The sequence below is a fragment of the Penaeus japonicus genome, unplaced genomic scaffold (genome assembly GCF_977035675.1).
Source record: "Penaeus japonicus unplaced genomic scaffold, GWHDUDI00000001_assembly GWHDUDI00000034, whole genome shotgun sequence".
Lineage (NCBI taxonomy): Eukaryota > Metazoa > Arthropoda > Malacostraca > Decapoda > Penaeidae > Penaeus > Penaeus japonicus.
The window spans coordinates 17,697,456-17,712,568 of record NW_028234436.1 but is presented as its reverse complement, the minus strand read 5'-3'; the positions used below and the strand labels follow the sequence as shown (position 1 = coordinate 17,712,568).

Below are 15,113 nucleotides of genomic sequence, written 5' to 3'. Positions count from 1 at the left end.
CTTACAATAGGTTCACCTCAGCTAAGCCATCTATTAATTGAAACAAGTCCTAACTTAGGAAGTAACCACTTACAAATCATCATAAAAGATGATACTATCGGAAATAGTATAAGTACAACTGAAAAGAGATGGTTTTTTAATGATACTGGCTGGGAAAAATATAAAACAGAACTAAATGTAGTTGAAGATAAAGACTTAACAACTTTAATAGAAATATTAGAAGTAATTAAGAAGACTGGTGAAAAATAATTTGAATTTGGAAACATAATAAAAACAAAACAAGCCTTGGTGGAATAAGACTTGTAATGAAATAATAAAAAAAGGAACAAAGCCTATAACTTATGGAGAAAAAGACCAAATTCTAAAAATCAATCAGAATATAAAAGATTAGCAGTTGAAGCCAGAAAAATAAATTGAAGATAAAAAAAAATAGTCATGGAAAAAATACTGTGAAACACTAGACTTTAAAACCCCAACCAAAAAAAAATGGTACTTTATAAAGAAAATAATGGGGAAAACAACAATAAAAGAATAACCAATAATTCACCATGATTTACCAATTTCAGCCATTAATACAAAGGTACATTTATTCAAAAGTGAATTCGAGAATACCACAAATAAAAATCCTAACCAGCTAATATCTAGAAAAGAAAAAGAGGATATTTTGAACAACTCAGAATCAACAGAATTAAATAGAGCAATAACCATGAACAAATTAATAAAAACAATAAAAAAGACTAAAAATGGAAAAGCATATGGTCCTGACGAAATCCCGTATGAATTTTACAAAAAAACACCTAACAACATATTAAAACAAATTCTAAAGAATCTAAACAATTACTGGATCTCAGGACAATTCCCAGCTGAATTCAAATCTGCACTGATAAACCCCATACCAAAACCGGGGAAAGATCCAAAATAATTAAAATCATGTAAATTCATTAGCAGAGTGTCATGCATGAGTAAAATCTTTGAAAATATCATCACAAAAAGATTAACATGGTAGATAAAAACTCATAATAAATTAGACAAAGACCAAAGTGGATTTAGAACCAACAAAACAATAATAGATGCAGTACATATAATAGAATTACACATAAATCATTCCAAAAAAGAAAAGAAATATGCTTTAGTGGCTTGTCTAGACCTAGAGAAAGCATTTGATTTGGCTAACCATGATGCAATATTAATAAAGGCAAAAAATGTGGGAATAACAGGTTCCTCTCTCAAATGGATACATAACTTTTTACAAGACAGATCATACAAAATATCAATTGGAAGCAAAAAAAACACATCAGGTAGCATTACATGCGGGGTACCCCAAGGTTCCCCCATTAGTCCTATCCTTTTTAATATACTAATGTTAGACTTATCACTGCCACCCAAAGGTCACAAAATCATCTATGCAGATGACCTCACAATCATTTCTATCGATCAAGATTAAAGAAAAGCAATACAAAATTTAGAAAATGGTGTCAAAATAAAAGAATGGACTGACAAATGGGACTTAAAAATCAATATAACTAAAAGTAAAATAATGTGTTTCACCAATCATAAAATAAGAAACATACCAAGCATAAAGATGGATAATGAAGAACTAACCTTCTCCATAAGGAGAATCATCTACTTCAAACTTTAACAACCCAATTAAACTGATGGATGCAATTAACAAATCTTTATTTCATAAGTACATTAAAGAAGATACCCTTAGAGTGCTGGAAAAGGAAAAGCAATCCGTTTTGAAGTAGATGATATATCTAAAATAGAGAATTTAAATGACATAGAACAACTAGGAGACTGGGAAGTACAACGCAAGCAACCAGCATCAAGTAAATTTCAGGCTGTTCAACAATATACCCATTAGAAACAGGTATTCCAATAAACACAATAAAAGAAAAGATCAAAACAATATGGGGAGTCAACTCTGAGATTCAAGAAATTATCAGAATCACCAAAATTAACAAAGACAAAGAAAGTGAACGAAAAAGAATACCAAGAAAATCTTTAAGGATTACATTAAAGTTCCTCTTCCAGAAAGAGTGGGTATAGGTCACACGTCTTATAATGTATACCAATATACTTTCCCAGTTCCTAGATGCTTCAACTGTTTATGTTATGGTCATGGGATTTTAACATGTAAAGCTAGAAAAAGGTGTAGTAATTGCAGCAAATTTGATCACAATTACAAAGATTACACAAATCCCTCATACTGTTTTTATTGTGAGGAAGCACACCCACCAGTAGATAATTCTTGCAAAATGCATAAGAAAGCACTGGAAATTAATAGAAACAACATTACACCAAATAATATAGAAATAAAAATACAACTAGAACAATTAAGACCTAACACAAAACAAGGAAAGATAATAACTAATAACAAAGATACAATAAACAGGGTAACACCCATTCAAACACAAAACAACAATACAAAATCAACAAAAGCAAACACAAATGAGACAGCATCAACAGATGTAAGAACAACACAAACATATACAGAAATCATAATTCAAACAAACAGAATAACACCAGAAAAATTAAAAAAGCAAACTCAAAATTCAAGTAAATAAAATTCACCAAGTTTCATGGAGAACATAACAAAAGATAATCAAATAAACAATAAAGATCAGAATAATAGACTTAACCCACTGCGGACGGGTGTCATGACATACATGACGTAGGAGCTTTGGCCTGACGACGGGCATCCTGACGTACATGACGTTCGGGGATTTTGGATTACTGTGCTATTTTATTTTGCTATGAAAAAAGGAATGAGTGATGATGGCTACTGCAATCATAATTACTATAATTACCGTAATATCGTGCTAGCTTAACGTCCAAAACCTAGATGGCACCACTTTTTCCTAGCACCAGCAGGAGAGAGAGCCTTGAATGGCACCCATCCACGGTCTCTAGCAAGCACTATCCTTATAGAGCGATGACACACACTAAGTTGACGAACTCTTGCACAAAAGTACCGCCGATGAAGGATGTGCAGTCAGAACGGGAAGAGGAAGGTGACTCAATCCATACCCAGTGTCTAAAATGTACTCCTGTGCCAATATGGATGCCTTTCACTGTGGCAATCACAGTCACAAGCACAGGTTTCATTCCTCTTCCCTACCTCTTCTTGTTATCTTTATTGTAGGTGGTTATATGTTTCGTATTCGTTCATGACAGCACAAAAATATGAAAAAATATAGTTGCCTTTTGTCCTCCCATAAAACAGCAATACTCCTATCACACTGAGTATAAAGAAAATAATGAGCTAATATGGATAATATACTACAATTTTAGTCTACTGCAGCACTAGTAGAGCCTGTCATATGGCACATATAAGTCTCTAAACTCAATAAAACACACAAAAAAACAAAACACAAAAACCGCTCTAGTTCTACAATGAATGACTGAAAGAGAGTGGGAATATTAAAATTATAATGCTTCAAGCAGTCTCTCTTTAAAATAAAACTTATCCTGGAGGCTGGGCAAGCAAATTTATCCCCCGTCTGCAATAGGTTAATAATAGAGAAAGCTCACCAATGACGTGGACATTACCAACACCAATAAAACAAACAAAAAAGAAAGAAGAATCAAAAGAACAAGAAAGCCCAAAATGGTTAATCTTGACAAAAAATATATTTAAAGCCATCATGAAATTGATAAACAACTTAAACTCAGAGCACTCAATCATGGAAACCATTACGGAAACAATAAAAGATTTTTCAATAATTTTTAAACAAATGACAAATGAATAAGATTATTTTGTGGAACCCACGATCAATGCAAAACAAGAAAAGTGACCTAAATTATTTAATACCTAAAGAAAACCCAGATATATTTGCTTTATGCGAGTCCTGGTTAAAAAACAATGATCAATTCAAAGTAAATTAATATGTCATAATAAGAAAAGATAGAGAAAACCAAATGGGAGGGGGTTTAGTTTTAGGAATAAAATCAAATATACGATTACAAAAGATTAATTTGAGAGATAGATACACAAATAAATTAGAAGTATTAGGAATCAAAACACAATATAAAACAGAAGGCTCAACATATTATTATTTTACAACCCTTGCAACAGCATAAATAAAGAAGAAATACAATATTATATAGATCAAGTAGATCAACCAAAAATGATAATAGGAGATTTTAACGTACAGCATCCTAGTTGGAACCCAAAAATACATACAAGTAATAAAACAGGTAAAAGCCTGTATGAATTTATAAATGAAAACAATTGAATAATGATGACGTCACGAGGTCAGATAACTAGAGTAGATCCAAAAACTAATAAAGAAACTAAAATAGACTTGATAATAGGCTCACCAACAATAAACTATAAAAGTAGGTCCTCATCTAGGAGGTGACCATTTCCCTATAATCATAGAAGAAATAAACTATCAAAATCAACCTAATTTGATTGAAAAGTAATGGCAGTTTAATGACAATGGATGGTCTGAATATCAAGAAGAATTAAAAAATGTAGATACAAATAAAATTAATACATTGGATGAACTAATAGATCTACCAAAAAAACAGGACAAAATCACTTTAGATTTGAAGAGAAAAAAACTAACAATAAACCAAACAAACCATGGTAGAATCAAGAATGTGATGAAATTATAAAAAAAAGGAATAAAGCATATAATATATGGCAAAAAAGACCTACACTAGAAAACCAAATGGATTATAAAGAATTAAGAACAAAGGCAAGACAAGTAATAGAAAAAACAAGAGGGAATCATGGGGAAAATTTTGTGAGCAAATAAGTTTTAATACACCAACAAAAAGAACTTGGAACTTTATTAAAAAGTAGATAGGTAAAACATCAACAAGTTGTTATCCCATAATTGACAACAATCTTCCAATCACAGATATCAATAGGAAATTAGAACTTTTTAAAGAAGAATATGTAAAAGTAACAAACAAACAGAAAAAGAAAATGTTAACAAAATTAGAAAAAGAACAACTTTTAAACACTCAAGATGATGATGATTTATTCAAAGAAATAACATATAGTGAATTAAAAACAACAATAATGAACACAAAAAATGGAAAAGCATATGGGCCAGACAAAATAAATTATGAATCTTATAAAAATGTCCCAGATAACATCTTAAAAACAATATTAAAGATATTCAACAGTTACTGGTCAAAAGGGGAATATCCAAACATGTTTAAGAATGCAATAATAAATAGATTCAAGAGATATAAAACCTTACAGATACATTAGTAGAACTTCTTGTATTGGGGAGATATTTGAAAGCATAGTGACAAAAAGACTGAATTGGTGGTTAGAAACAAATAAAAAATTAGACGAAGATCTAGTAGGTTTTAGACCTAACAGAACAGCTATGGATGCCATCCAGATTATAGATTTGAAGATCAATTAAGCAATAGAACAAAAAAGGATTGGACTTGTAGCATGTTTGGACTTAGAGAAAGCATTTGACTCTGTAAATCATGAAGCTTTGTTAATAAAAATGGAAAAAATAGGTATTAAAGGAAAAATATTATGGTGGATAGGATACTTTTTAAAAGAAAGAAGCTTTCATATAAAAATAGAAGGGAAAATAACAGAAATGGGTAAAATAACAACAGGAGTCCCACAAGGTTCCCCACTAAATCCAACACTATTCAATATACTAATGTCCGATATAAAACTACCAAACTCAGTAAACAAAATAATATATGCAGATGATGTCACTTTAATAACCACTAACAAAGATTTAATTGAAGCATCAAATATCTTAGAAAATGGATTAAAAACATTAAACGAATGGACAAATAAATGGGACTTGAAAATGAATTTGTCATAAAGTAAATTAATGTATTTTACAAGTAAAAAAAATTAGAGTAATCCCAAAAATAAAAATAGGAAACGAAGAACTAGTATTCACCATGCAACACAAAATATTAGGGATAATTTTTGATAGTCCAAATTGAATTGGAAAAAACATATAGACTTTGTGAAATCAAAATTAATTGAGAGAATAAATATAATGAAAAAACTATCATCTCTAACATGGGGAGCAAATAGAGAAACATTACTTAAATTTTATGAAATATATATAAGACCAATAATAGAATATGGAATCTCTATATATGGGGTAGCAAGACAATCTGAACTAAAAAAGTTAAACATAATACAAAATAATGCAATGAGAATTGCAACAGGATGCTTTAGATCAACCCCCATAATAGCATTACAGGCCATAACAAATCAAATACCATTAACAGACAAAATAAAAGAAATAGAATGTATACAGATAATACGGAATTTAGAAAAAAACAGGATGGAATGCCAATAAAAGACTTGACAAAAGACAATATAAGAAACTACAACCAAATAAAGAAAAGGAAAATTTTAATTCATAGGGTAATTGAAACATGCAGGAAATTAGATTTAGATATGAAAATTAATACAGTACCAAATACAACTCCTATTCCACCATGCCATGATATATCAGAGAATTTAAAAACAACTTTTATAGAAAATAAGGGCAAAAACATTCCAGAACAAATGATTAAACAACAATTTCATTTAATAGAAAACACAATATACAAAGAATATCAAAAGATATACACAGATGGGAAAAAAAAAATCCAACCTGTCTCAGCAGCAATAAAGAAAAAAAGAAAAAAAAAATACATATATATAACAACAATATGGAAATTACCAGAAACTACACAAATCATAGAGGCTGAACTACATGCCATTATACAAGCAATAAGTTATATACACAATAACAAACTACAAAAAACAGTAATCTTTACAGACTCACTGGCAACCATATATACTATTGGAAATCCCAGACCAAAAAACTACAAACAGACAATATACCAGATCCAAAAATCAATTAACATCCTGATAACAAACAAACAAACAAACAAAATCCAGTGGATTCCTTCACATAAAAAACATTAGGGGGAACGAAATAGCAGACAAAGTAGCAAAAAAAGCACATGAAATACAAAATCCCATAACCATGAATATAGACTCAAAAAAAAAAAAAAAAAAAAAAAAAAAAAAAAAAAAAAAAAAAAAAAAAAAAAATTGGGAAACAACTCTAAAAAGAATTCTAGAAACAAAGGGATACTATATCAAGGATAACCAATCACGTCCATGGTCAAGATCTAGAAGCAGAAAAATAGATGTATTTCTTACTAAGATAAGCACAAAACATACAAGATTGAAACAACACCTACACAAACTAAAACTAGAAACAGATCCAATGTGTAGATGGTGCAATAACCAAGAAGAAACAATTGAACACCTAACACTAAAATGTCCAAGATTCCACTCTTACAGAACCAAATTACTCCAAGCACTATTAAAAGCAAAAATTCACAACCCAAATATGAGAATGCTAATTACAGGTGCTGATCAACCTCCAATAAAGAAGAACTACATCTTGAGACATACAAAGATCTTCCTACAAAAGCCAAAAATCATAGACATGATATAAGAAGCAAGAAGTAACAAGAAAAAAGATCCAGGGAATATAGACTTCAACATAGTCTAAAACCCTATAAAAGAAAAAAGAAGAAGATATACATAGAAAACAAAAAAATCAACAATTTGGAAACCCACCCAACACAGAAATTACAGAAGCAGAACTCTATGCAATAGAAAAAAAGTTTACAATACATTCAAAACAATAATATATCAAATTCAGTAATCCTAACAGACTCAAAAACTGCTTTGCACTTAATAAAAAACAGTAAACCACAACACTACAAAAACACAATATATAAGATACAAAATTGAATCCTACAATCTACACAGAGAAATCAAAACATAATATTTCAATGGATACCTTTACATAAAAATATAAAAGGTAATGAGATAGCAGATAAAGCTGCCAAAAAAGCACATGACATCTCAAACTCCATAACCATACCCCAAGATACAAAAACAATAATAAAAGAAATAAGACAAAAAATAATAGAAGTCTGGGAACTTTACCGTCAATCAGTCCTAGGAACAAAAAAACAACAACCAAAAAGGCAACAAACCAGAACCATGGACAAGATCAAAAGACAGGAAACTAGATGTATGTATAACCAGAATGAAGACTAACCACACAAGACCAAATCAACACCTGCACAAACTCAATATTGTAGATAATCCAAACTGCAGATGGTGCAACACCCAAGTAGAAAGTATAGAGCCTTTATTATTATACTGCCCAAGACATCACTCACACAGAATAAAACTAAAAGAAGTCCTCAAAAAAATAAAAATCAACACCCTAACAACAAATCTTCTTATTACAGGTGAAGATCAACCCTCTAAAAATAACTACTTCATACTCAGACATACAAAAATCTTCCTAAGAAGAACAAAAATCATAAACATCATATGAAAGATAGTGTGAAAAAAAAAAAAAATGAAAAATGAAATAAAAAATTGAAAGAAAGAAGTAAAGAAGAAAGAAAAATAGAATCAGGGAATATAGACTACACATAGTCTAAAACCCTTAAAAAGAAGAAAGAAGAAGAGAAAGAGGAGAGAGAAAGGAGAGAGAGATGGGAGAGTAGAAGAGAAAGGGAGAGGAGAGGAGAGGAGAGGAGAGGAGAGGAGAGGAGAGGAAGAGAGAGAGAGAGAGAGAGAGAGAGAGAGAGAGAGAGAGAGAGAGAGAGAGAGAGAGAGAGAGAGAGAGAGAGAGAGAGAGAGAGGAGGAGAGAGAGAGGAGAGAGAGAGAGGAGAGGAGAGAGAGAGAGAGAGAGAGAGAGAGAGAGAGAGAGAGAGAGAGAGAGAGAGAGAGAGAGAGAGAGAGAGAGAGAGAGAGAGAGAGAGAGAGAGAGAAGAGAGAGAGAGAGAGAGAGAGAGAGAGAGAGAGAGAGAGAGAGAGAGGGGGAGAGAGAGAGAGAGAGAGAGAGAGGAGAGAGAGAGAGAGAGAGAGAGAGAGAGAGAGAGAGAGAGAGAGAGAGAGAGAGAGAGAGAGAGAGAGAGAGAGAGGAGAGGAGAGAGAGAGAGAGAGAGAGAGGAGAGAGAGAGAGAGAGAGAGAGAGGAAGAGAGAGAGAGAGAGAGAGAGAGAGAGAGAGAGGAGAGAGAGAGAGAGAGAGAGAGAGAGAGAGAGAGAGAGAGAGAGAGAGAGAGAGAGAGAGAGAGAGAGAGAGAGAGAGAGAGAGAGAGAGATTTTTTTTGTTTTCATCAATTTATTACGCTCATAGAGCGACAGGCCTTATACATTAATTAGTACATTATCATATACATAGTACTCGTGTCACGCATGACACGTTGGTATGTGCAGTGAGGCTGTACATGAAGGTAAAATAAATAATAAATAAACTGAAAATACAAAGATGAGTGTTTCTAGAGTCAAACTTTAGCACCCACCAAAGTGAGGGTGTTGGGCCAAAACAATGTCCAAATTACTATCAGCTAGCAGGAATTGGCATACATGTATTAAATCCTGGCTCCGGGGCAGCAAGCCTCTCACCGAGGGGCACTCGAGGCAGTAGTGGTGGAGGCTGTTAGCGTTGGGACGGTCACACAGCTTGCAGGTGGAGTAGTGGAGTACGTCTCCCGCCCCCGAGACCTGCCACAGTGGCCTGTACCCCAGTCGAAGCCGGGCAGATACAATATTGTGTCTGCGAACCATGAGTCCGTGTCGGCGATACCTCGGAGGAGTGAGACGGAAGTGGTCGAAATGTTGTATTGATACGCTCTGGGCGCGCTCAGCATCCATGCGGTGGAGAGTAGGGAGAAGAGCGGCAGAGTGTATGATCCGCTTGTAGCAAGGAAGGGAGGGTGTGGCATAGTGAGGCAGCGGCAATTCGCAGGCACTTTTAGCGAGGAGGTCCACCCTGTCGTTGGCAGCTATGCCCACATGGGAGGGAATCCATAAAAATATAATGCGGAGGTAGTGTTCCTGGGCTGTAACTAACTGCTGAAGGATCTGGTGGATGATTGAGCGATGTGAAGCAGGCTGTGGGGACGTTATGGCTTGAAGGGCAGACTGGGAGTCACACATCACTGCACCATTTACTCGTCGCTGACAGATGAAGTTGACAGCCAGCAGGAGTGCCTGTAGCTCGCAGTACGTGGAGCTGGAAGAGTTAGGTAATCTGCGACACACCCAGCCTTCTTCTGGCAGGTCCACATCAGGAGAGTAGATGGCGCAGCCTGCACTGCCATCTCGTTGCACGGACCCATCCACATAGATATGGTGCGCGGCAGGGATGGAGGAGGAGAGTGTGGCAATGTGCTCCAGAGCAAGTTGTTTCTGGAGAGGCGGAGGGTCTGTCTTGGAGGTGGGCGTGAAGGTGACTTGAGGCTGAGGAATCCTCCAGGGAGGTGGCCCATGATCAACCTCAGCCACAGGGACATCAAGATCAAGACGCTGCAGGGTGGAGGTCACTATGTTGACAAGGGTGCGAACGCCAGGACGAAGAGGAGGACGGGGCGCAGCGGGATCAAGTGAGGTTCTCAGGACATGAGTATAGTGTGGAGCAGTATGGGGAGAGAGCAGACACTTGACGCTGATGCAGGAAACGTTGGCACGTATTCTCTCCACAACTGAAGGAAGGTTCAGTTCAGTCAACATGTTCACTATTCTAGTGGAGGTGGGACACCCAAGAATGTACCGCAGCACTTTATTCTGGAATTTTTCTAAGGGCTGTAAGGTGGTCTGAGAAAGCTGACTGAGGGCTGGAGAGAGATAGTCTATGACTGACCGGATGAATGCAATGTAGATGGTCTTAGCTAAGGGAATGGAGACACCAGCGACATTGTTGGTAAGCCACTTGAAGGGGAGAAAGCGTCGTTCTAGACGGTGGATGAGATCTTGGATGATAGGATGGACGCGCTGCCGAGCAGGTATGGCTGGAGAGATGTGCACTGGCGTTCCCAGGTACATGTACTGTGTGCAAGGTGGGACAACACTGTGTCCCACAGTGAATACAGGAAGTGTTCTGGGGCCCCGGGGAGAGAACACTCTACTCTTATCTGGGGAGAGGACAAGGCCGCAGGCGGAGGACGACTCATAGAACGATTGAAGGAAGCGCTGAAGATCGGCAGCAGAGGTGGAATGTACACAAATGTCATCGGCGTAGCAGGTGACAGTTGTGCCGAGAGTTTCGGGAAGAAGAGTCAGCAAGCGGTGCATCAGTACATTGAATAAGAAGGGACTTAAAACCCCTCCCTGTGGAGTACCAAGTTCGAACTCCTTGTACTCACTACATGCGCCTTTAAAAATCACACGTGAGGTCCTGTTGCTGAGATAACCACGGATCCACTGAAGAAGATTTCCTTGGACACCAAAATCAACTAGCTGGTCAAGAATAACCTCTCTGTTGGCAATGTCAAAGGCACTCTTGAGGTCAAGAAATGCTACCACACTGGTGCGGGAGAGGCGGGCGTACAGGTCCATCAGGCAGTGGTGGGTACTCCTCTGTGGCAGGAAACCATACAGCCGCGGAGATAACTTGTCTTGGAGTCGGAACATGAGGCGGGTGAGGAATATACGTTCAAGCACTTTACAGAAACAGGAGGTCAATGAGATTGGCCTGAACTTGTTTGTACCAGGCTTGGGGATGGGCACAACAGTACTTGAAGTCCACGCAAGGGGCACATAACCCCTGATGAAGCAAAGATTGTACAACTGCAGCAAAGGATTACCAGGGACTTTGACGAGGAGGCGGAGGACTTGGTAGGTGACACCATCATCCCCGGGTGCCGTTGACTTACCCCTGGCGAGAGCACGGCGCAGTTCGTCTTCCGTGATAAGCAAGTTGTCTTCTTCATCCGCTCGTAGTAATGCAGTCATTAGGCGCAAACTGCGAGTGTTCCTGTGAGTGGAGAGAGCCTCTTGAATATGAATGGGAAGATTGCATGCCTGTGCCTGCTCAGACCAGGTATTTATCAAGTCCTGTGCATATTGGGTGGGGCTATGGTGGAAAGCGCTTGGGGGTTTCCTCTTGATGACTCTGTTAATCAAATGCCACATGGAGCCGACACTGGTCTGATGATTTATGCTATCAGTATACTTCCTCCAAGACTCAGTATGAACACACTGCTGAAGACCAACGAGATCATCTCTGGACGCCTGGTACTGGTGGAGGAGAGCAGGTGTTGGTTGCTTCTGGAAAGCGCGTCCATCTTCCACTGTCTTCCTTTCTGCCAGAAGAATACGTTGATCCAGCGTCCAGGCCTGGGTCTCAAGATGTCGTTTTACATGTGGTCGTGTCACATAAAAGGTGTAAAAGTTGTGTGTAGAGTCAACCAAGGAGGAGTATAGTCTGTCTGGTGACTGGAAATCAAATGTTGATAGAAGACTGGAGATGTAGGAGACATAGTTGGGGCAGTACTTTGGAGGGATAGTGATGCGGAGGCGAGTCTGAGGAAGGGAAGGTCCAACTGGCAGTGTATACTGAAGGCCAAGAGCGATGTGGTCAGAGAAGAGAGCCTGGATGGAGAAACACTTGACTTGCGACGCCACCAAGCCGGAAGTGATGATGTGGTCAAGCGTGCCTCCTCGGATGTGTGTGGCGCCCCCAGTGGGCCAGTGAGTGAGGTGGTGGCGACGGATATATTCAAGGAGAGGCAATCCACTACGGTTCGGCGTGGGGGAGAGATCACCTAAGGCAGGGTGGCGGGCATTAAAGTCACCCATATAAACTATGCCATGAGAAGGAGCAGTAGGGAGAGCAGGGAGGTTGATCCTTCCAGGTGCAGAGTAGACGTTGCAGAGCCGCAGCTTCCCATCACCCACAGTGACTTCAAAGAGCTGGAATGTCATGTCGTTATCAGTAGAGTAGCGCAGGAGTATATGGGTTATTGAAGAATGAATGTAGCTCACGAGGCCGTTTCTGGCGTAATGGACATAAGGGATGTAGCCTGGGAGTGGAGGGGCATCTTCCCCGGGCATGTGGCCACCTACAAAAGCTTCTTGTATGAATATAACATGTGGATGGTGGTGACCTATGTATAGAGAGAGAGAGAGAGAGAGAGAGAGAGAGAGAGAGAGAGAGAGAGAGAGAGAGAGAGAGAGAGAGAGAGAGAGAGAGGGGGGGGGGGGAGAGAGAGAGAGAGAGAGAGAGAGAGAGAGGAGAGAGAGAGAGAGAGAGAGAGAGAGAGAGAGAGAGAGAGAGAGAGAGAGAGAGAGAGAGAGAGAGAGAGAGAGAGAGAGAGAGAGAGAGAGAGAGAGAGAGAGAGAGGGGGGGGGTGAAAGAGAGAGAGAGAGAGAGAGAGAGAGAGAGAGAGAGAGAGAGAGAGAGAGAGAGAGAGAGAGAGAGAGAGAGGAGAGAGAGAGAGAGAGAGAGGGGGAAAGAGAAAGAGAGAGAGAAAGAGAGAGAGGAGAGAGAGGAGAGAGAGAAAGAAAGAGAGAGAGAGAAGAAAAGAGAGAAAGAGAGAGACGAAAGAGAAAGAGAGAGAAGAGAAGAGAGAGAGAGAGGAAGGAAGGTAAAGAGAGAAAGAGAAAGAGAGAGAGAGAGAGAGAGAGAGAGAGAGAGAGAGAGAAGAGGAGAGAGAGAGAGAGAGAAGGAGAGAGCGTAGAGAGAGAGAGAGAGAGAGGAGAGAGAGAGAGGAAGGAGAGAGAGAGAGGAGAGAAGAGAGAGAGAGAGAGGAGAGAGAGGAGAGAGAGAGAAGAGGGAGAGAGGAGAGAGAGAAGAGGGAGAGAGGAGAGAGAGAGAGGAGAGAGGAGAGAGGAGAGAGGAGAGAGGAGAGAGGAGAGAGGAGAGAGGAGAGAGGAGAGAGGAGAGAGAGAGAGAGAGAGAGAGAGAGGAGAGAGATATTAATTAATATTACCAATGTCTCCTTGGTCTTGTCATCAGTTTTGTGCCTCATCCGAGCGGTTTCAGCCATACTTTTCTTGGCTTTCTGAAAACAATATATCAAAATAGAAATATGTCACAACTTTAAAATTATCTTTAGTAAAAAATATGTTGGCAAGATTCTTTAGAATTATTTAAAAATAAAAAAAAATATCTTGGCCAGAGAGATAGAAGGAAAGAGAGGAGAGATAGAGAAAGAGAAAGAGGAGAGATAGAGAAAGGAGAAACAAAGAGAGAGAGAGAGAGAGTAAAGAACGAGAGAGGAGAGAGAGAGAAGAGAGGGGGGGAGAGAGGAGCGAGAGCGAGTGGAGAGATAGAGAGAGAGGAGAGTGAGAGAGAAAGAAAGATTGGATAGAGGGGGGAGGGGGGAATGGAGAGAGAGGAGAAACAGAGACAAGAGAGAGAGTGAGAGAGGATAAAGAGAAAATGCAGATAGAAGAGAGAGGGGATAGGAGAGAGAGAGAAGAGAGAGAGAGAGAGGACATAGAGAGAGCAGAGAGAGAAAGAAAGAGAGAGAGGGAGGATATAGAAGAGGGTGGGTTGGAGAGGAGAGGGGTGGAGAGAGATATAGGTATTTAATTATATATTTATCTATATATGTAAATATACACGTAATAAAATAAGATATTACCTTATCCCCAGATTCATCCGGACCTTCTTTATGCCCATCTTGAACGGCTTTCTGAAAAGAATATATCAAAATAAAAAATGTCGCAACTTTAGAATTATTTTAAGTAAAAAATATGTTGGCCAGATGCTTTAGAATTATTTAATATTAAAAATATGTTGGCCAGAGAGATGGAGAGTGAGGAGAGAGAGGAGAGATAGAGAAAGTGAGACAGGAGAGAGAGAGAAAGAGTAAAAAGAGCAAGAGAGAGAGAGAGAGAAAGAAAGCTAGGATAGAGGGGGGGGGGGATAGAGAGAGATAAGAGAGAGGAGAGACAGAGACGAGAGAGAGAGAGAGGATAAAGAGAAAAAGGAGAGAGAGAGAGGGTGGGATAGATAAAGAGAGGATAAAGAGAAAAAGGAGAGAGAGAGAGAGAGAGGGAGCGGATAGGAGAGAGAGAGAGAGAGCGAGGGGATAGGAAAGAGAGAGGGTGGGATAGACATTCTTATCGGTGATCGAACTATTCATTTAATTACTGCGGTAAATGTATTGTATATTTTGCCGTAAAACAACTTTAAAGAAAGTAATTTTGTGTTTTAATTTTTTCTATAATGCTACATTTTTTTTTTCTCCCATTCTTTAATCATTCGTTTGTATTATCGAATGCTATAATTCTACAACTAACCATGTATGTAAAGGACACGAGTATGAAAGTTCGTTAGTATT

The 15,113-nt window shown here is 38.2% G+C and overlaps 1 long non-coding RNA gene across 1 annotated transcript in view; it reads right to left on the bottom strand.

The window, feature by feature from the left end:
- Positions 1-14,465, bottom strand: part of LOC147467718 (uncharacterized) — a 22,981-nt gene extending 8,516 nt beyond the window's left edge. The window contains exons 1-2 of the long non-coding RNA XR_015190478.1: positions 14,412-14,465; positions 13,755-13,826 (exon numbers count right to left, since the gene is read on the bottom strand). This is a non-coding gene — a long non-coding RNA (uncharacterized LOC147467718). The remainder of the gene's footprint in view (positions 1-13,754; positions 13,827-14,411) is intronic.
- Between the last annotated feature and the right edge of the window lie 648 nt (positions 14,466-15,113).